The sequence below is a fragment of the Takifugu flavidus genome, chromosome 16 (assembly GCF_003711565.1).
Source record: "Takifugu flavidus isolate HTHZ2018 chromosome 16, ASM371156v2, whole genome shotgun sequence".
Taxonomy (NCBI): Eukaryota; Metazoa; Chordata; class Actinopteri; order Tetraodontiformes; family Tetraodontidae; genus Takifugu; species Takifugu flavidus.
Window position 1 is genome coordinate 895069 of NC_079535.1, and position 23387 is coordinate 918455.

At 43.6% G+C, this 23387-nt stretch overlaps 2 long non-coding RNA genes across 2 annotated transcripts; one reads left to right on the forward strand and one right to left on the reverse strand.

Moving 5' to 3' along the window:
• The first annotated feature begins 8682 nt into the window (after window positions 1-8682).
• LOC130540160 (uncharacterized) lies at window positions 8683-11094 on the forward strand. The gene is made up of 3 exons (XR_008954319.1): window positions 8683-9802; window positions 9877-10015; window positions 10104-11094. It is a non-coding gene; the product is annotated as an uncharacterized LOC130540160 (long non-coding RNA).
• Window positions 11095-12540: 1446 nt separating this feature from the next.
• Window positions 12541-16641, reverse strand: LOC130513111 (uncharacterized). The gene is made up of 2 exons (XR_008946620.1): window positions 16032-16641; window positions 12541-15912 (listed from the first exon to the last, which is right to left on the reverse strand). It is a non-coding gene; the product is annotated as an uncharacterized LOC130513111 (long non-coding RNA).
• Between the last annotated feature and the right edge of the window lie 6746 nt (window positions 16642-23387).

Here is a 23387-nt window from a genome sequence, read left to right on the forward strand (position 1 = left end):
GCTGGATATTGGCCTATAATTTGCTAATTCATCAGGATCCAGTGATGTTTTATTCTTAATCAATGCCACCTTGTAGGACCTGTGTACATAACCTGTCACTAAAGAACCATTGATCTGGTCCAGGATAGAACTGCCTATCAATGGTAAAACATCCTTCAACAGGTGTGTTGGGATGGGATCTAAAAGACACGTGGTGGTCTTGGATTTCTGAATTAGAGATGACGCCTCAGAAAAATATATATGGCTGAAGGACTTTAAGGGCTCGTTGGAGAACCTGTATGTTCCCACAGTCAGCACATCTGGTGATGGTCCAGTTGTAGGGATGGCCTGGTTAGCTTTTTCTATGATGGCAAGAACTTTATCAGTGAAGCAGGTCATGAAGTCTTCCCCACTAAGGGAAGAAGGGATACGTGGATCTGAAACACTGTGACTCTGAGTTAATTTGGCCACAGTGCTGAAAAGAAACCTGGGGTTGTTCTTATTTTCCTCAGTTAAAGAAGAAAAATAAGCTGTTCTAGCCTTGCGAAGGGTCTTTTTGTAAACTAATAGACAGTCTTTCCAGGCTACATGATAGCTATCTATTTTACAAGAATGCCACTTCCTTTCCAGTCTTCGCACTTTCTGCTTGAGGGTCCTGATATGTGAATTATACCAGGGGGCACACCTGCTCTGATTTACTATTTTCTTTTTCAGGTGGGCAACAGAATCAAGTGTGATTCTCAGTGAGGTTGCTGCACCTTCAGCAATAGAGTTAACCTCAGCAGGGCTAAGATTATAATGATTGATCCCTGGGGAAACACACGGTGGTCCTGGGATCAGCACAGGGATCACTTCCTTAAACTTAGCTACAGCATTATCTGAAAGACATCTGCTATAGTAAGACTGAGCTCTGAGCATAGAAGAATCCTTAATCATAAATGTAAAAGTGATCAAAGAATGGTCTGACAGGAGTGGGTTCTGAGGGAACACTGACATGTTCTACCTCAACACCATAAGTCAGAACTAGATCTAGGGTGTGGTTGAAGTTATGAGTTGGTTGGTTTATCTGCTGGAGGAAACCAACTGACTCAAGTAATGAAATGAAGCCATTTCTAAAGCTGTCATTAACAATGTCTACATGGATATTGGCTGGTTCTACAGAACACTGTCTTTGATGCTTTGGCATATTCCTGGTAACGTATTGCATCACTTCCTGTCTTCTCAATCGTTCGTTGGTTGCACTGTGCACGGGGTGTTGTATTCACTTTACTTAATATTGAGCACTTGGTGTGTTGTATTCACTTTAATTAAAATTTGAACACTTGGGACATTCTAGTCACCTGATAACAACAGTGAGAAACAACCCATATTAAACAAATACAGGGCTTCGCCGACTATTAGCATTAGCATGACCTCACCATCTGTTTCACCCGGTGTCTTTGTCTGTTCAGCGTGTGAAATGTTTAGTTACTCCTCTGCCTCCCTTAGTGAAGGGAATAGGTGCAGAAAGTGTAGTTTATTTACGGCTATGGAGGCGAGACTTAGCGAGCTTGAGACACGGTTCCGCAGCTTGGAGTTAGCTGGAGTTGCGTCAGGTAGCCAGGAGAAGCTAGCTGTTGTGGAGCCGCCTAACGTAGCTTTCTCTCCTCTCCTCTCCTCCTCTCCTCTCCTCTCCTCTCCTCTCCTCTCCTCTCTCTCTACCCAGCTGGCCATCAGCAGGAGGGTCACCCTACATGAGCCTGGTCCTGCTCAAGGTTTCTTCCTGTTAAAGGGGAGCTTTTCCTTGCCACTGTTGCTTGTCTGGGGTTAGGCCCTGGGATTCTGGAAAGCGCCTTGAAACAATTTTGATTGTAAAATACGCTATATAAATAAAGATTGATTTTATTTTATTTTATTTTATTTTATAGTTATTGGTTGGCTCTCTAGACTAGATGAAGCAATCTGAGCAATCGCAGCCCATAGCCTTTAGCAGCCTTTGCAACACTTTTGGTAAATACCACCCTTAATTCAATGAGTGTGAAGTTAGACTCAGGGCTCTGTTGAGCTTGTGAAGGTCCAGTGATTGATGATTCCTTTCCGTGCTGCACTCTTGCAAGTGGCTGTAGTTGGATGAGATGGCCCCCTTGTTTTCCGAGTCCAAGTCCTGGGTAAAACCGCTGGATAAGTTTAGGGGTTGTTCGTTCCTATTCAGGTGATGGACCTGGGTGGCTTTGTTACCTCAGTCAATAATGGTTTATTTAATTGAGTTTAAGAATTTATCTGAAAATGTTTAAATTTGAGCAAAAAGTCCACTACTTGAGCCAGGAGATCGGGACTAATGGGTAGTGGTTTTTGACCCAACAGCACTGGCTGAACTCTCAGTAACCAGTGCTTTACTTGTTAGGATCTATAGGCAATAGAAGGCAGTGGAATTGGGATTATGTAACGGTGGGTTGATGAATTTTGGACATGGAGCGTTGTTCTGCAATGACTGTCATGGGTAGAAGCAGGACCCAGATGTAGCACACAAACACCAGAGGAGCACCTTGCAAGAAATCTTATTTTATTTGAAAGCAGTTTCAGGTCACAACAAGATCTGACACCATAGGACTCCTGGAAGTAATTCCACAGCTCAATAATGCACTGAGAAAAATTGTTAGGGAGGAAGAAAGTGATCAGTTTTCTCCCCGTGCTGTTGCCATCAGAGGAATACAACAACAACAACAACAATCTTTATTTATATAGCTTCTTTTACAATCAAAAATTGTTTCAAGGTGCTTTCCAGAATCCCAGGGCCTAACCCCAGACAAGCAACAGTGGCAAGGAAAAACTCCCCTTTAACAGGAAGAAACCTTGAGCAGGACCAGGCTCATCTAGGGGGACCCTCCTGCTGATGGCTGGCTGGGTAGAGAGAGAGGAGAGGGGAGGACAGATAGATGATAGAGAGGAGAGGAGAGGAGAGGAGAGGAGAGGAGAGGAGAGGAGAGGAGAGGAGAGGAGGAGAGCACAGAGCACAGAAACACATACAAAAAATACACTATTTATGCAAGCTGCCGGCCAAGTGGGTGAGCGGGGCCGGAGGTCATCACGCAGCTCTTAAGGCGGCGATACCTGTAAATTAATACAGAAGGGGAGGGGGGGGGGGGGGGGGAGAAGCAGAAAAACTACAGAAGAATCAACATACCTAGTCTACTTGATGAGGAGAGGAGAGGAGAGGAGAGGAGAGGAGAGGAGAGGAGAGGAGAGGAGATAAGCTAGCAAGTGCCTCGAGGAATGAGACGGAAGCTTCAGTTTACTTGCTGCAAGGGCAACCACACATCTGCAGTGTGAGCTACAAGTGTGGGCCCTGGTGAGGTTTATTTTTATACTAGCACATGAACATGTAAGATTACAATAAGCGTAAGTGTAAGCATCATATGATAGTGCGTAAGCGTCACAAAATAATACAAAGCATGATATACAAAAGGAACATATAAGAAAATAGGGTTGTCCCCTGCTATCCCGAGGTGATAGAACATCAGTTAAAGCAGGTCACAGGGTTCTGCACGGGAGTGATAATAAGCGGTTACAGCATTGCTATATGAACAGTTTGAACCTAACAAAAATACATCCCAGGCTGGGAGCAGGCAGAAACCTGCTCAACCAGGATGGGGACAGAACAGGCTGGTCAGGAACAGGCAAGGGCAACACCGAGAAATCAATGGTGGAAGATTTCTCATCTCAATGCTACTCCAAAAACATTGGGAAAAACTGTAACCAGTCACAGATTATTCTCAAAGGTGAATAGCTTTGTTCTTTCCAGTATAGTGCTGCACTGGCCACATCTTTTTTCATTTATTTAATCTTTTAATCCTTTTTTGTTGATCTAATGCTCTCTGTCTGTGGACCCTGAGTACTTGAGTAGCAATGTTCCCAGCCTGACCAGTTAGATGCAAAGCTGCATCTCACTCCTTGATATATGCACTGATTTTGATCAATTTCCACAGCTTAGAAACTAGAATTTACTACCGTCTCAGACTCACTTCCCTAATTGGCTTTCTATCCCGTCCCTCTGCCTGACCCCCTTTAGATCACAGAACCTAACTCCTTTTCCTTACTGAGCTTGACAAGGCCAACGATGGCTGTAGTTTCTTCACTAGCCTGTTATGCGTGTGAGTGAGAGCACCCCCCTCCCATCCCCATCATATCATAAACCATCCTTGTATAAATGACCCTGGTATTTACCAGGACCTTCGGCAGTTTAAATGCACCCAATGGACATATTATTTTATGGTTTAAAAGTTTAAAACCATATTAACTTGAGAATAGAAGAACTCAACTACTCAAGATACATCTGCTTTAAATCTTAGCTCAGCCAGTTATATTTGGCTTGTACCTTTACCTTTGGTTATGCTGCAGATCATCACACTTACTTGTAGACATACCTCAAATAATGCTTTGAAAAAATCCCATTTAGTATTTCTGAAAAAAAATTGAACATTAAATTGTTGTGTGCTTCATCCTCCTAAACAAATGTCTAATCCTTTTCTCAAATGTCTAACGTCTAAAGTACCATTTCCTAACCCTCTTTTGTATGCAAATTCTAATCCACGGGGGAAGGAAGGGTCCAACTGCAAAACATTTGTTAGCTCCTCTGTCCCTTTTCGTGCCTGCGGTGAGGTGCACGAGTGTGCGACCAACTCTCAGTGATCCATTGATTGCTAAAGGTCCTCACGCCTCAATCAAAGAGGAACACTGATGTGTCTCTGCTGCTTCTAGCGAAACAGGTCATACTAGCAGTTTCCATTGAGCTGCTCCTTTCTTTTCTCAGAAAGAGCACATTTTGCACAGTTCCTGTGCTCTTTTTCTTTAGGCAATGGGATATGTGTATAAAGAGTGGGGTCTTTGAGAGCAGCCAATACTCTCTCTCTCTCTCTCTCTCTCTCTCTCTCTGTGAAAAGGAAGGCAAGGCAAGTGTCCCACGGGAGAAAAACTGTGGTGGACATGCACCAGTTTGGCTGACCTTCCTGGGAAAACAAAGGCTTTGGCAGGGTCCTGAATATTTTTTAATGTGGAGGATGCAGAATTTAGGGGTGTGTGGTTAAGGAGTCTCTCCTCTGTAGTTGGAGACTTCAAACAGGTTTGGAACATGGTTTGTGATTCTTTCCTTTGTCTGATGGGGTTGGTCTCACATGTTCTGCTTCTGCTGCAGGTGTGACAGCATCGGTGGGTTTCGGCAGCCATCTGTCTCTGCAACAGTTGGTTTTGTTGATGTCAAGATAAACGTTGACTCTCCTGTTATTCAACTGCACAAATGCACCTGAAGCTTTGATATTCGTGGTAATTTGATGCCCTTTGGCTGTGAGGGTGTGTGTCTGTGCCCTTATTTCTTACTTATCTCAGTAGGACCAAAATCAACTAAAAAGGAAGGTGGCCATCTAAAAAATGTGCATTCAGAAAGTATAATGTCCTCTTTGAATGGGAAACTGCACCAGTTCCGTAAACTCGGGGTAAGACTGTTGGACTATGTTCCTGCCTACTATCAAGACACCATGCAGCCTCCTGCTTCTGGCTCATGTCCTGGTGAAACAGCAATGACCATGTGTGAAGATACGTGTGTGATTATTTCTGTGTGAGCTTATCTGGAACTGCTCACCCTTCTTGTAGCCTAGAACAAGGAAATCAAGCTAGCATTCCCACTGCTCTTGAGCACTGATATCCAACTGTCTCCTGATTCTGTGGAGCTGCGAGGCAGGTTGAAGGCCGCAGTACAGGTCAGGAAGTCATAAAACCCTCATTTTGTTGCAGGGTTTCAAAGATTTAGATTGGCTTTTGAAGATTTTGATATCTATCTGTGATTCTCGAAACTGTTCTCAGGTGGTGAGTTCACCCACACCGCCAAAAACATAAAATCCCTGTTGGAAGCACCAAGGTGCCCACATCGACACTGTGGGGTGGGCTGCTTCTCCCTTCAAATCAAATCAATCAAAATCAAATCAATCTTTATTTATATAGCATCTTTTACAATCAAAAATTGTTTCAAGGCGCTTTCCAGAATCCCAGGGCCTAACCCCAGACAAGCAACAGTGGCAAGGAAAAACTCCCCTTTAACAGGAAGAAACCTTGAGCAGGACCAGGCTCATCTAGGGGGACCCTCCTGCTGATGGCCGGCTGGGTAGAGAGAGAGGAGAGGGGGGAGGACAGGTAGAGAAGAGAATAGGTAGGAGAGGAGAGGAGAAGAGAGGAGAGAGGAGAGGAGAGGAGAGGAGAGGAGAGGAGAGGAGAGGAGAGGAGAGGAGAGAGGAGAGGAGAGATTCTTGTCAACTTACAGCAAACTCACACTGTCTCCACTTTTTAGATTAGGCCTAAACTAAATACTAAAAGGAAATGATTGTAAATGGAAGTACTGAAATAAATAATAATAATAATTTCTAACTGGCACCTTGTATAAAATCTGAGAGTGTGTAAAGTCTCTTGTTGTCCCACTGTGATGGGATGTGGTGATGTGCTGTATTTTAGGACAGCAGGAGCATGTGTGTGTTGGCTGTGTAAAAGGTTACATACGTGTGAATGGGCCAAATGCTTGTGTGTATTTGTAACAGTTAATGTCAGCTGATTTTTTGATGCCCCAGATTCAGATGGACAAACAGCAGCAGCTGTGTTGGAACTGCTGCTGTCAGCAGATAAACACAGCTTGGTTCCGACTTAAATTACTTTTATTTTGCTTGAACAAAGAAAAGAGAAGATAGGTTGTACACTGTCACTGTCAAAACAAATCATGAAGTATTTGGCTAATATACTGTAATGGTAAAGCCCACGGTGACGGCTGAAATCCTCTGCAGGGTCTGGTAGGAAGGACCAACTTTTGTTCTCCAGTCTGATCAGCAGAGAACTAATAACTGACAGCTTGGCAGTGGAGATGGAATGGTAAAAGAGATAAAGGGGTTACACACGGCTGTGACACATTGTTTTCTGTGGTGGTGTGTTACACGCCTCTGCGTGAGATAACAATGTCTCTCTGTTTAGGCAGATCCGCTGTCCTATTTCCCAGTGTCGATGTGGGTCAGCTCTTAGTGGCATCTTTTTCAGTCAGTCCACAGATGACTGCAGACTATGATATGACTACATACCGTATGTGTTAATGCACACTGCCACATGACATAACAAGGGTACTGTACTATAATTAACTGTGATCACATGGTGGATCGTAGCAGATGCTCACTTGATGCTGCCTAATATGTTTGCAGTGTGTGTGCGTGTGTGTGTTTCTCATTTTACAGCGCTGTGAGTCCTCAGTGAAAGTTTCAAAACTAAAAATTGAAAAAAGTTCAGCTTTTTCTGAATTGCTAACCCTAACGTCCCCACTGTGCAACATTGGTCACTAATATGCGTCTTTTGATATTTCCAATAATGCCCCAGATGCCAGCAAGCTGAAACTTTCCCCAAATACAGTTACAGGTTTGCCTAACCCTAACCTTAATCAAAACCCTAACCTTAAGACTTGCCCAACCCTAACCCCAAACCCTAGCCTAACCCTAACCCTAATCTTTCCTTCATCCCTAATCCCAACTGTTTCACTAATCCTAAACCTGTTGAATTAATTTCCCTGCAGGGATTACAATAATTAATTCTATCTATCTATCTATCTATCTATCTATCTATCTATCTATCTATCTATCTATCTATCTATCTATCTATCTATCTATCTATCTATCCAATTGTATCAAATCCAATTGTTTTCAATCATGTTTCCTGAACATTTTACTTCTGAATTACCAGTATTTCTTTTTAAAGTCCTGATCATCTGCAGTTAAGCTCTGTGAATTCCTCTGAAGGAGGGTAAACAATTTACTACTATATGCTTAAAGGACACATCATGTGCCTGGGAGGATTATTAAGCTCTCCTAAAACCATCTCTGGAAGTTTTGCATTGCAGTCCTCGGGTGTTTCTCCTGTGTTACCCTGACTCACTGTGGAAATTCTGGGTGGAGGTTGTGGGACTGACAGACAGGATGATGTGTTGAAATGAAGTTTACTGATCAGGAAAAGTGACACCAACACAGCAACAGTACATGCATGCAGTGCCAGCAACAATTCTGATGAGACTTTTGAACCAAGAGCTCTAGAAGGCATAAGGGAGGCCACTGGCTGGCTCCAACCATGTACGGCGTTTATCTTTCCCTATCCCAAAGAGAGAATGCGAACCTTGGATACAACAAATCATTTAGCCTGTTTGTCCCTTTAGCACTGCTTTGTCTGTGGAAGGAATGGAAAACAAGATCTGGTCACAGAGAGCTCAGAAGCTCCATCAGGACAATAAAAGGGAGTAAAGTTCAATCTACAACAATTTAGGAGTCAGGGAGGAGTAATTTTCTAGGTTAAGCTAAGAGGAGTACAAACAACAACACATCAGAAAACAAACTACGAGTGAGCAATCAGAGGCTCTATGACCAGCATATTGTTTTTCTTGAAATGGATAATGAACCAATTTAGATCACCTTGGTCAGAAAGCTAAAAGTTATGACACACTGCGTCAAGTTCGGAAAAGCAACCACAGGCACTAAGATAGCTTGGCCAATCAATCCTGTCTCAACCTTTAGACACAGACGCATAATCTGGCTTCTATTCTTATTCAAAGAAGCTGCTGCGCCTATTATTGTTGCTCCTATTAGACACTTTTTTTTACCCTATCCTTTTACCGGTCAAATTTTATATTGCCCTGCCCGGAGAAATCAGAGAGGCGGTTCTTAACCAAAATCAGATCCTGTCAGAGCTGCTTTCTGGGTTCAGAGAAGGCCATGGCGTAGCACCACTACCCTGAAGGTATTTCCAGTTATCTCAATAACCACATACAGTAAATGAAGTGAGAAGACGTCTGTCAGTTCACATCTTGAAGGGTGTCTTTCATCCTTGTTCCGCATCTAAATAAAGGATGTGGCCAAAGCAGGTGGCGCCTCGTTATTCCTCTACGCTGATGATGCTGCTATACAGCATACTCAACTGATCACTCAATCTACTCTGCCATATCTGCCTTCTTACTCAACTTTGCTTCAATTGAGAAAGCTTTGCAAGATATTTATTTACATAAACTGCAAGAAAAACATCTATTCTATTAAGCTGTAATGATGGCTCAGATTTGGCGTTGGCCTGTCGCTGTATATATCTCGGTCTCCCTAAAACAATGATGTAGGAAGTACCAGGGCCAATAGGAGGACGACAATCTGCACCTCTTCAACAAACTGAATACTTTTTTTTTTGTCATTTTGGAAGTAATAAAAACAAAAAGTCCATTCGGTTCCTACCTTCTTTAGAACATCTGATACTGTCCCTGTCTCAAGGAAACCACACACAAGCAGTCCCCATGACATAGGGACGCAACAGCACATCCAGTGCTGTGAAGAGACGTGGAGGCAGACCAAGGAGGCCCTTGAGCGCACGCAAGCCACTCAGCAGTCTGCCAACCGCTTTCAATAAATTCCCCTACTCACCAAATCCTGATAACTCTCTCCTGTAGCCATTGGCTCATTTCCCATCAAGAGTTTAATCAGCCCAACTGCTGCCACACTCACCCTTCCAGAGAACATGAGGATCCATCTTACATTCCATGTGTCTCAGATTAAGCCTGTAGTCACAAGTGACTTCCAAAGCCCTCCTTCTGAACCCCCTACAGTGACCATGATCAGTTCATGGCCTTGGTGATGTCCAGAGCCTACAAGACCTGCTGGACTGGGAGGGTTTGGCCGTGAGGAACGCTAATGGGTGTCCTTCACGACAGTATTATTCTTGTCCCTGACTTGATCCGAGACTCTCACACAGACCATCTGGACAAGCCTAAGGGAATGCCTGGAGGTGCTCTTTGGGGCAGGTGAGGCAATGATTTGATTCAGTGAGTTGTCTTTTTTCCTGCCTGCATTTCTTCTGTTCTTCCCCTGTTTGCAGGTGGGCATGTCCGAGATGCCGTCTTACTCATCTGCGACTCGTTTGGGTTGATTGGATCTGCTGCTTTAAAGAGTGGCTCCTTTTCCCTCTCATCACCTGATTGTCATAGATCCTCCATTATAACATGGGGCTCCCCTTTGTGAGAAGCATGAGATTGAACCTTCTCTTGTCTGCCTTTTGTGAGTTTTTCCTGCCTCATCTTTCTCTTGTTTTTCCTATTTTTGCAGTTTCCAGTTTACTGCTGCTCCCAGATCAGCCACGCTGACCTGTGTGTTGTCCATTTAGAGAAGTTTTACCTTTTTGGAACATTTTTAGAAAAAAATGTAATCTTTGTATGCTTTGGTTTGTCTGTGTCTGCGTCCTGGGTGCAGTTTCTGGCTTCAGCCAGCTTAAGAGTATCATTGTGTGTGTGTGCGTGTGTGCGTGTGTGCGTGTGTGTGTGTGTGTGTTGTGTGTGTGTGTGTGCGCGCGTGTGTGTGTGTGTTTGCTTGAGAGAGAGAGAGTTTAAAGGGCCAATGAGTGTGGCATGGTGTGTTAGACTCTAATACCACCCTCGCCGCACCAGCCCTGGGTTATGTGGGTAAATATGTAACAGTCAGTCAGCCTGGGCAGTTGATATAATCTTATGTAATGCTAGGTAAAGATCGCCCACATGTATTTATAGGTCAATGTGATTGGGTGGCTGTCAAGGATTTCTGGGAACATGGTGTGTTTTGTTTTCTTTAGAAAGGTAGTCCAAACAAAGCCAGAGGCTGATTGAAAACGCAGTTTTCTGGGCTCGTTGCCATCAGCACGTTAACAGTGTGAGGTGAAACTTCACACAACTCACACACAGCTATCCTAGACTGGATGCAACATCAACCTGAGCTGCTGAAGAAGCACCTGCACTGTTGGATTGCAATACGTGTGTTTTTCTTTATTTTGCCCAGTATCAATGGCACTAAAACATGTGCACTAACCAGTTAGTGTAGGTTCTGTATTCCACTCTTTTCCCCCCCACAGGGAGTTTTTCCTTGCCTTTTCCAGTTGAACTTATGCTTTAAAAAGAAGAAAATAAAAGACAAAAATCCTCAATGTAAACACTGAGCATCTTTGATGAAGACCACACATCATTCAATTCCAAAAGACTTTGATGTTCAGACATCTGAAAAAGACCTGAACCACTGGCTCCAGTGCTGACTGGTCTCCAGTCTCTGACCCCACTGACCCAGTTTTACAGTTATCTCATTAGCTTACCCTTCCTTCCCTTCAGGAGGGGTCTACTGCTCAGCTACTTCCTGCTGAAGCCTTGGTCTTGGTTAATAAAAATGAAAAAGCTCTTTTTCTTTTCATTTCCCCATGAAACTGCTTGCTCAGGGGTCACGCAAAAATCCGTGTGGAAAATTGACCACATCTGTCGTTAATGTCGTAGATTTTCAAATCTGTATCGGAGATGCTCGTATTGCTTCCAGATGTCAAGTCCCAGAATGTTTATGAGAATTGGAGTGTTCCTGCTTTGTAGGTGTCAAGTTTAGAGATGTTTAATATATCAATTGTCGGTCAACTTCCAGTTAGGCGTGAACTCAAACGGTTCACCCTCTAGACATGTACAACATCTCAAGTTTCAAGCAGCTGACCAAGATTTGCATTCCCAGGTACATGTTAGGAATATCTCTTATCAACACGGATTAACAGGCCTAACGGGAATGAAAGTAGGTTAGCTTTTCCAAACTCAGAGCAGTGACATGAATTGTGATGGACCTTTATCACCGGGGTCACTTTGGTTCTTGGTTCCTGCACAGGAAATCCAGCGTCACAATGTTAGCTGCTGTGACCCATGTCTATGTGAGAAGACTAATGATCCCCGAACAAAAGCATGGACAAATTACATCAAGCTGATCATTAATGGTCCGGCACTGTTCCAACTTTAGCTCAGATCCAGAGCAGCGTCACAGCTTAGCTCATTTATTCATTCATTATTTCAAAGTTTTACTCAGCCAAAGGAAAGAAAGTGTACAGACACACAGAGTCACAACACAAAATCTCCACAGCTTTTACTAACCCTCAATGTGGCACTTTATGAAGTGTTACCACCAAAACTGCTGCTAAGCAAAACTACGATGGTGCCGTTTGGAAAAGCAGTCAAACACAAGTTTCTGAGTTACACTAACCCGATCAGGAAACATTAATCCTCTCTCTCCCTCTCTCCCCTCTATGTCTCTCCCTCTGTCTCTCTCTCACTCTCCCCCCTCTTTGTGTGTGTGTGTTTCTCTCTCTCTCCCTATCTCTTCCCCCTCTTTGCCCCCCTCCCCTCTCTCTCTCTTGGGTAGAGAGAGATTAACTTGAAGACTTCAGGGAAAAAGTGAGAGAATTGAAGCATTTTAAAGGCGGATCTGCTCCTCTGTTGACATCGTACCAGCAAGTAAAATAACATCATTGCAGCCCACTGAGGATGGACCTCACACATACTCGTTAGGATTAGTTAGGGTTAGGTTGGTTATGTTAGTCAGTTAGGGTTAGGGTCATGTATAGGCTGAGGAGCGCAACAATTCCAAATCTTATGGAATATCCAGGACATCAAAGGCCTTATAGCGTCGCTTTCATGAGTGTTGCAATACTTGCTTTTATCACTGGAGGGTGCTATAGATCAAATAAAGTACTGACAACCAAGTCATGACTAATATATTGCATTTACATAGTATTGGATAGTTCATCATTCTTTTATTGTACACTTTTCGTTTTACGTTTTTTTAACTATATGCATTTCTTATTTATATGTATGTGCCAGAGTGATAAACAACATTTATTTAAAATTGTTCATCGTCCCTTTAAGCTAAAGAGTTTGAACCCTTTTGCTGAAATTCCAGGAACATCACACACACACTTTTGTCAGCCTTCACTACACAGCATGCACATGTGTTTCTTGTGTGGCACCAACCACCATCTGAGCGTGAAGCAGCAGCAGGGATGAGGAAGCCCTCCGTCTTGAGTCTATGTGTTTGACACCCTGAACCACCCCATAATGAATAAAAAGTTTAAAGTAGACATTAAATCTCTGATTTTAAAAGTGGTTTGAGTCTGTCATGGCAGCTGTCTGTGTATCCTCACAGTCCTTCTTTCTGAAAGATGATCAGCTTCAGATCTGTCCGCATGGTCATTGCCAAACTTATGGATTCCAGTTTTCAACAAAGACTTTCAGGTTAACTGAGTCACCCCATAAAATGGTTACAACATTGTTTACTTTGCAGAAAGCAGGTGGAAGGCGATCCACTCAAGCCCCTAAACCACATCATAACCTTGTATTTTCCACTATAATGCACATTATTAGTGCTTATATTACACTTCCTGCCCTGGTCCCTGTCAGCCTATCAATTAGGAACATCTAGCAAACATTAGAATGCCCATAAAAACCCAGCGTTAGTGCGATGAGGCGCTGGTGTGGTGAGGATGCGCTCGCATTTACAAGCTCTTCTTTCTCCATTTCTTTGGCCGTGGTTGACGGCTGACTTGTGCAGGAGTAGGTCACCTTGGGGATCAAACGTGACTGTTGTTTGAGCAACAGGGATAAAACAGAGATGTGTGCAGAAGTGTAACCAATTACCAGAACACACAAACAGGAAATGACAGTTTTAGTAAAAGATTATACTGTATATACTGTATCGACCTGCCATTCTGTACAGAAGGTGTGGCCTACAGGTGTGGCCTACGGGTGCGGACTACAGGTGTGGCCTACAGGTGCATACTACAGGTGTGGACTACAGGTGTGGCCTACAGGTGCATACTACAGGTGTGGACTACAGGTGTGGCCTACAGGTGCATACTACAGGTGTGGACTACAGGTGTGGCCTATAGGTGTGGCCTACGGGTGTAGATTACAGGTGTGGCCTATAGATGTAGTCTACAGGTGTAAAATCAAATTAATCTTTATTTATATAGCATCTTTTACAATCAAAAATTGTTTCAAGGCGCTTTCCAGAATCCCAGGGCCTAACCCCAGACAAGCAACAGTGGCAAGGAAAAACTCCCCTTTAACAGGAAGAAACCTTGAGCAGGACCAGGCTCGTGTAGGGGGACCCTCCTGCTGATGGCTGGCTGGGTAGAGAGAGAGGAGAGGGGGGAGGACAGGTAGATGATAGAATGGAGAGGAGAGGAGAGGAGAGGAGAGGAGAGAGGAGAGGAGAGAGAGGAGAGGAGAGGAGAGACACAGAGCACAGAAACACATACAAAAATACACTATTTATGCAAGCAATAGGTGTGGCCTATGGGTACGGACTACAGGTGTGGCCTATAGGTGTGGACCACGGGTGTGGACTATAGGTGTGGACTACAGTTGTGGCCTAAGACACATCACAGATATACATATATACATATACATATACATATAAAAATAATAACTGTTTCCAAGGTTTATTTTTGGTATGAATTTGGCTCTTTGCTCTGCTTTAGTGGAATGGAAAAGCAAGGCAGCAAACAGCAAGCAGGTGTAACCTTCACATTAAAGCTAACTCAAGAAATGGCAATTAAGATCTTTATGGAAGCATCTGTTTGCAAATGATGTGGTGCAATGTCAGTAAGGGGGGTAAATGCTTCATACTGCATCAGATCACAATACAGATAGACTGCCTGGTAAAGCAGACCATTAAAGGTTTTGGAGCTATTCCAGTTCCCCAGGCCAGCTCTGACTAGCCAACAGGAAAAAGAGAAGCTAGCTCATGCACTGTATCCAGATGTGGGACCGCTAGCTGAATGACATGCTAAGAATGAAGGTATGTGTGGTAGATCACATGTATAAGCCATCTACAGCCATGAGTAGATCATTTAATCCACCCAAAAAGGGCCGTAGGTGATCATGTACATGCTGTCTTCTCTGACATCTGCTGAACATCAGGCCTTATTAGACGCTACGACCCCGTGTTTGTGTTTATGGCTGCAACATCACAGCAACGTGACTTTGTGTCAGAACTATGTGTGAGCTCATGGTCCAACCTGAGTGCAGGTCTCAGCTGGGGCTCCCGCTGCCGCTGCCGTTGCCGCCTGTGCTCACAGTTTATGGAGCGGCAGCTGTTTGTTTTATGACTCATTTGCATCTGTGCAACATTATGAGAGTCTATCATCTTCTGCTTTGGACTCATTTGTAATAACACACCATGGAATAACAATGTGGTGGTGGCGAGGAGCAGACTGGCCCGGCACCCTGAGCCACATCATCCTGTTTGGTGTGACGTTAACCATTCACCTGTGTGAAGCTCCATCATTCCACAAACAATCACACTTGATCTATTCTCAGACTTTTTTGAATGTGTGCTCTTAATGCGGCAGATTTGATGGATGTCGTTAATATTTTGTCACGTCTCCGGATTGATCCTGGTTGATAGAGCATCTTTGGTTTTGAGGGGGGTTAGAGGGAGGCAAAACCAAATGATTGTCTGACAAATACACACTGATAACATTGTTTTGTGGCAATGTTGTATTTGTGAACCAAGCACAGGATGATAGAGGTGAACAACATCCCTTAGCTTGGGTTGCTAGGCTCCATCCGCTATGCACGCACTTCAGACTGGAACTGAAAGCAGACAAACGACAGCCAAGAGAGTTCAAACTAGACTTTCCTGTAGTTTTTCTGCTTCTCTCCCGCTACTCCTCTCTCTATATCCATCTACAGGCACCACCAACTTTATAGTGGTGGGCTGACCTCTGACCCCACTCAACTCTTCTACTAACAGTTTGTTATAATTAAAGTATTTCCATGATCTCTGCCTATTCTCTCTTCTACCCGTCCTCCCCCTTCTCCTCTCTCTCTACGCAGCCCCCGCATCAGCAGGAGGGTTCCCCCCACATGAGCCTGGTCCTGCTCAAGGTTTCGTCCTTTTAAAGGGGAGTTTTCCTGACACTTTTGCTTGTTAGGGGTCAGGCCCTGGGATTCTGGAAAGGGTCTAGATTGTAACAGATGCTGCATAGACTTTGATAAAACAAAGAAAGATAATCGTGTACAGCGAGGTGACGAGGTGAGGTGCATGACGTGCAGTTTCCTTCTCTGCACGAGGGGTATGTGGTGACCTAGAGGGGGATTTGAGAACACAGGAAATGACTATGACCCTTTACCAGTCTGCCAAACCATAATTTGACAGACAAAACAAGCCAACACTGGCGACCAAAAGGCAGCGGCTTATGAAGACCTGTTGATTGGAAACCAGCTGCAGGTGTAACGGTCACCAGCGAACTCCACCACTCCCCCTAGAGGGAGAGAATAGAGACAACAACATGCAAAGGTCACAACACAACCTTAGCTATGCAGATGTTGCTAATTGTCTGTTAATCTAATGTGGCTGTGACAGTTGCTCATGCTTTGGTTTTACTGAAACATTGTTCTTAAAGGAACATAGCTGGGACAGGAAGTTACATTTCCAGTGAAACATGATTTCATCATCAAGGAGTTGGCGTAAACTGATTTTTTAGTTGATCTGAAGAGTGATTCCAGTAGTAGGTTGATTCTAATCATATTAGACCTGTCTCTGTACACCTGGAGTGCTTCATGGGGTCCTCACGGGGCTGTTTCTTTTGTCTTTTAAAAAAATTATTGGCTCATGTGTTGGCTTTGGTTGGTGTTGATGTGGAGACCAGAAGTGGTTTGATGTAGCCAGAGCTCAGCTTCTGCAGAGGGTAGAACGTTCTTTTTACATGGGTTAATGGTTGGGTTTTAGTTCCATCGAAAGGGAAAACAGTTCCTTAGAGTGGTTGATAGATAGCATTGGAGCACCTTTGATCAACCTTATGAACAAAAACGTTGTTGCAATTCTTCCAGTCCAAAGCTACAATAGATGACTTTAAAAGGGGAGGAAAGAGCGGGAGAAAACATGTGAAGGAGGACTTGGCACTGTGGCCTACTGTCATGTATTCTTACTGACATCATCGCTGCAAAAAATCAGGCCAATAAGTCTGTCTTTCCTGCAGATGTGGAAGCTGGAACCTGCAGTCCCACAGTTCAGTGAATTAGGCGTAACACAGCCCTCATGCTGCCAAAGGTCTCGCCCATTTCACTTTGATGGCATTTGTAATGAGAGGGTTCCTTCATTAAGCAGTTAATGGAGGCTGCTGTAGACCCAGTAAAGGGGGCTGTTTTCCCTTGATTACTTGAAGACAGTCATCACAAGGTTATATAATGTGAAAGAAATTTTAGTATCACATTCCTTGAATAAATGATCTGTTCAGGAGTCACTCACGTAAGAGCATCAGGAAGCTGCTGCAGCTCTTTTGGGCAGCACATCTTGGATGAGAACCTCCTGTTTCACCACATCCCAACGGTGATCTGCTGGACTGACATCTGGTGACCGTGGAGGCCACTGGTGTACAAGAAGCAGACCAGTTTGAGATGATCTGAGCTTTGTGACATGGTTGATTATTCTGCTAGAAGTAGCATCAGACAATGGTCCACAGTGGTCATAATGGTCAGCAACCATCCTCAGGGAGGCCGCGGTGTTTCAGAACAGGTTCTCTGCGTGTCCGCTTCATCCTTTGTTGTCCGTCAAAATACAGTATAACAAAGTTCCGACGGGCAGCTCAAAGCAAATTCACAACCGATTGATTTTTAAGTGTAAAAAAACATTTTTATTGGGATTTTGGTGACTATTGTGAACAACTCAATTTTTTATTGTGTAATTGGATTGTTTTTCTTTTTTATAAAACTATATTTTGAAAGTGGAGATCACAATGTATGGTTAAAATCGATCTGGCATAAATCCAGGATTTATTTATAAAATTAAAAAAGGTGGTGCTTATATTTTTGGAGTTTTCTCGCTGTGGAGGAGTCGGAAACATGTCAGCTCAGCCATCTTGAAAGAGTGCAAACAGAACATAAACACAGCTGGTATATAGTCAGGGTAAAAGGTCAAAACTGGGCTAAGAAAATATTCACATCATAACAGCAGCAGTAGCAACCTTAACCATTCACACAAGGTAGGATCGATCCATGCTTTCATGCTCTCGACTCATCTTGTTAACCACCGCTACCAGCGCCCCGAGACTCAGCCACTAGCACCCCAAGCTCCCACCACCTGGGATCTCTCTTCTACCCTTCCTAAACCAGACTGCCCAACCTCTTCTGACCTCTCACATCAAGTTGGTGCTAAACGGTTTCTGAGATGCTCAGAACAGTACCCATCTGGCACCACCAAGTCACTTAAATCCCCTTTCTTCCCCACCCTGATGCAGTTTGATCTTCAGTAAGTTGTTTTGACCATGTCTACATGTCTAAATGCTTTGAGGTGCGGCCTTGTGATCGGTCCAAGTAGCTATTAAATACCTAATAGTTGCGTTAATAAGCAGTTGAACAGTCATACCTTCAAGTCTGTTAAGATACGTGGTTGTACAGGACCCGAACACAGGCAAGATGCAGTGATGAAAGGTCCAAAATAGGTTTTATTTAACAAACACAAAAATGGCAGTCCTCCTGGACTACCGGGAAGCAACAGTTCTTACTTCGGGTGCACACAAAGAGCTCCAGCGTGGAGCCACAAAATCACCAAAATCTTCCGAAACCAACAAAGTCATCAGAAACACCAAAATCACACAAAAATCCTCTGACCCTGCTAGGCCGGAGTCTCAGTCCTTAAATAGGCGGCTGATCGCTGATCGCAGGTGCGCCAACCGGTGGCCGGAGCATGACTCCACCACGCCCCCTGCAGGAAAAAACAACCGGGAAGCCTGGACCCCAACAAAGTCAACTGAATGGATGAAAAACCTTTCTCCTTTCATCCAAGAGACTTGTGTTGGGATGAGAGGGAGTGGCCTAGTGCGAGCTGTCTTAGCAATTATGCACACCTGAACATGGGCTGTTAATCACACCATCCCTCATTACACAAACATGCATGTCTTTGCAAAAGTTAAAATTATAATCAATAACAGTTTGTATGGCTTGGAATATGAAATGAAAATGGGGTTGTAGTTGGGCATGAAAATGAGAGTTCCAGATGATCCAATTGTGCATGAAGAGTTTGTTCAGCAACACAGTTGCACTGAGTTCAAAAGCCACCTGAACCAAAGCTATATGTGGTTGGTAAGTTGGTAAGTTAGCTTGACTAAAGGATTCTTCCTCCAAGTACTAAATACAGAAACTCCAAGCAATGCCTGAAGGTTCTTTGTTGTCTTCTCGCTGTCTAATCCCATGCTGGAGCACACCCCTGCACCTAACTGGATCCCTCTGAGCAACAAAGCCATGATGTTTAAGCTTAGAGGAGTTGCAAATCCAGTTCCAGCTGCACAACAACAGGAAGAGGAAGTTGTTCATCATGTAGAAAGCTTTTCTGGCAATCCCCATGACAACATGAAAATGGCCAGGGCCAAATAAGCCATGTTGCTGTGAATTAATCCAATAATCACTTGAGATTTAAGAATGAGGTTTTTAGTTCAGCTACATTACATTCCCACATTTCTACATTTAATGACATCTTTGAATACGATTTTAAGCCTGTTCAGTATCCAAAATGAAAAACGTCCTGTCCATAATGAGCAAGCTCCTTGTTTAGGCCCGGGCCAGATGTGAGATCTAAGCAGTGCACACCTCATCATGAACAGTGTGCCATCAAGTTGAACTCCTGCAGTTTGCTGCACTTACTGGGAAACAACAGCATGGATCACCAGAATAGCCTGGCCAGGTCTCTTCTGATATATAAGGTTTTCTATGTGGTTTATGTACTGAAAATAATAATTCTTATGAAGAATTTCCCCAAAAAAGAGAATGAAATGTTTCATGTCAGACTGAAATGGATGAAGTAAATCAGAGATGATGAAAAACAACATCTGGTGTGGTTGTTATGTTGTAGCCCTTTCCCCTGTCCTCATCTTCAGTAAAATGCAACCGCGCTTCGTCCTTTAAGCCAAAAGTCTCCATTGCAATAAAGCACCTGTACATGCCAACAACAGAGAAAGTGATTTTAAGTGTTGGGTGAGCTGGTGTTCTATGTTGGCCTTTGCTTAGGCTTGCGTTCAGAACAATCCTTGTCATGCTGAACAAGCAAGCCTCACATTACAGACGGGATGGTTTCACAATTTTTGGTCACAATGACATGTGACAAAAAGGGGCCGCTGTTACCTCAGACCTTGAACCTTGGCAGAGCAGTCCCAACACAGCTGTGTTACAGGCTTTGGAGTTTTATTTTCTGATCCCTGAGCATCACAGCTATGTTCTCCAAGCAAGACCACCTGCAATAATTAAAAATGCCTCTGCAGCTTGCTAGCTCAGCAGGGCTCCGATCAACAGTGCCTTGTGTTAAAAAGAAGAGTTCTTTTGCGAAAGGGATTCTGGTTTCACCTCCTTCTGGTCTGCTCAACAGGCTCCATGTGGGGTGAAATATGGAATACAGCACAGACACTGCAATCTTGGGAAAGAAAATGACTTTATAGTGCTGAAGTGTAACGTGGATATGTGCTAATGTAAAAGAGTTAAGATAGCGCCACTGTCCTTGACTGGTTGAGCTCGGGTTTAAGCTTGGCCTACTGGTCACTCAGAAATGCCTTTGCTTCTGTCAACATGACGTCCATAGAAAGAAATGGGTGGTTTACATCTATATATGATGCCACCGAAGGAGACTGACAAAGACTGAATCCTCTTCCTCTGTCATCTGAGCCTGTTGCCATCTGCCCCAGGTTAGAAAAGCAGTGGGAAAAGCTGCTGTCAGGGATTCCAGTTATTGTAGGAGGAGTGACACCTCTACAACCAAGTAGTTCAATGATTACAATAATGGAGGTAATTAAATCAAATGATAACTTGGTAACCTGGAAAATCCTTTGTGAAATGAAATGTGATAGTAGCAGAAAACTGGCAAACTCAGGAAACTCTATCCTGCTACTGTAAAGGGCGAAAAAAAGCAGGTCTGAGTGTAGAGATGGGGTAGAGAGATAGAGACGAGGGCAGATTCTGGGTAATAGAACAACCTTGCATTTATATTTCATCATTAAAATGTTGTATGCTCACAATCAGGTGACATAGTGCTAAGACAACACATAGGACTTAGCACATATGAAGCCTTAGCTTATGACCACCTGCCACAGCACCAAGCCATCAAGCTGAGGAACCCACTAGATCCCTGAAGGTGTGCTCTAGCTTGGAAGTGTTTGTCCTGCACATCCCACAAATATTTGACTGGATGAAGATGATAATATTTTGACACCTTCCAATCAGAACTAGCATTAACTTTTTTAGCAATTTGAGCTACAGTAGCTCTACTTTTGGATTGGGCTGAACCTTTGAGCCTCCTGCACATCCACAAAGCTCGGCTCATCACCACTGTCAATAGTTCACCACTAGTTCTTTTTGGTCCACATTTAGTGAGCACCAGGGACAGTCTGGCCATCTACGCGCTGTGGAGATTTACAGAAAGGCCACTACTCCAGGACGGCTACTCAGACATCACCTGTTTTTTGTGTTTTTCCCACCCTGTTATCTCTTTTACACTCCAGTCCAGTAGGTGGCAATAATGCAACTTTAAGTGAGTATGATCAGTGAGTATAAGTGAGGACCTTTAGTTACCTGTTTTGTACTGGATCAGCAGTGGGATGAGAGCGTCATCTCATGTCAATGTTCAAGCTAATATCTTTTACGTCTGTGAAAAGGTGCTTTTGGGGATGAGATTGTGCTCAGAAAATCTACCGCCACCACTAACCATGAGATTAGATGGCAAAAACACGTGCTGGGCCTATTGCTGGCTTTGTTCCATAATCCCAGAGGGGCAGCTTCCTGCTACAAGGCAACCTTTGAAATTCTTTCATCTCAAACGACTCAGATTTGCTTTGCAGTAGTGTTGTGGTTACAGTTTATTTCAGAAGTGTAAAAGCATCGTCAACACCAATTTGAAGAAAAGCCTCTGGATCTCTGAAGGGACTTGGACACCTACACACCTCAGGCACATAGTGCATTGAAAATTAAGACTCCAAAGGTGCATGACCGTAAGAAAAATAAACTGTTCGGCAAAGTGGCAAAGGAACCAAATGGGAGGAAATAACTGAACATGAGGTTGATGGAAAACAATCTGGAACTCAGAAAAACTCAATCGAGTACTAGGTTTCAGTAACTGAGGCTGAATAATTTAGAAAACAGCAAAGCAACAAAGCAGCAAAGCAACAAAGCAACAAAGCAGCTGTCTCCTTGGGGAGTCTTCTACCAGACACTGGAGCAGTCCACGTTGGAGCTAAAAAGGCTCATAGGCATCTGCCTCTGATGAGACCAGATGGTTCAGGAAGCTTTAGCCACTTTAGCCGCTGCACGATTTGTGTTGCTAATTGTGCTATTGGCACTACATCTCCAGGGCAGCAGCACAGTGTCTTTTAACCAGAGCCGTTTAGTTCAGTCTCAAAGTAAAACAAAAAGTACTTGAGTGTGTGTGTGTGTGTGTGTGTGTGTGTGTGTGTGTGTGTGTGTGTGTGTGTGTGTGTGTCCAACAGGGGAATCAGGAGTACCCCTCTTAAATGATTGATTTTAAATTTAAACAAAATCTTTTATCCTCTGGATTTTGTTTCCAGGATGGGCCAGATTGTGATTGTGGCTCATTGCTACGGGCTCATTCACACCTGCAGCATATGGCCAGCAACATAATCCATATATTTTGATCGTAAAAGACGCTATATAAATAAAGATTGATTGATTGATTGATTGATTGATTGATTGATTGATTGATTGATTGATTGATTGATTGATTGATATACATATCTTACTGTACAATATCCTACTAGTTCGAGCCTTTTTGTTCCAGCCTCTCCAATTAATTGAAAACCCCAAAACCCTGCTAGACTTGACACGTGCACTGCAAATATAGGAGGCATCTCAAGAATCCATGCAAAAGCACAAGTGCAGGACTCCCGTATCTGAATTTTATGATGCATCAACCATGCAAAATGTGTGCTTTGTACCGCCGAATCTGATTGAAAGCAAATGGAGGACTAGAATGGTACTGCTTAGTAGGTGTGGCATTTACTTTTGTAATGTCCATGCAGCACTAAATTACTTAACATTAGTGGTTTTTCTGTGTTCCTTCGCAAACATATGTGTGCTATCATCAGGGCGAATGCTCCGTGATGAGTTAGATGCACGCTGGAGGCAGACCTGCTCATTATATCCACCAATCTAAAAAGCCAAAGCAATAAAAATCCCCCAGCAGCAACAGTTAGAAAAGGCATGCTGACATAAAAGCTCACCCTCTGTGTGTAACTGCACCTGTATGTAGCCCTAAATTTGTCCAAATGAAAAGCAGGCCCAACTACAAATATTTCCAGCATTACTCAACAGGTTGTTACTTTCTGCAGACCACCACTCTGCATTCAGATGATCATATAATCACTTTAATTTATTGCCCACTGGCTCCCAACCAAGGGCCAGTCCTAAAAGTATTGCCATAAAGTAAAGAGCATTGCATGGCGTCATTGAGGAGCGTAAACAAAATGGTTGGTAGGAGGGAGGGAGCGATAACCGTGACCTTAACCGTGACCTTAACCGTGACCTCAACCGTGAGCTCAACTGTGACCTCAACTGTGACCTTAACTGT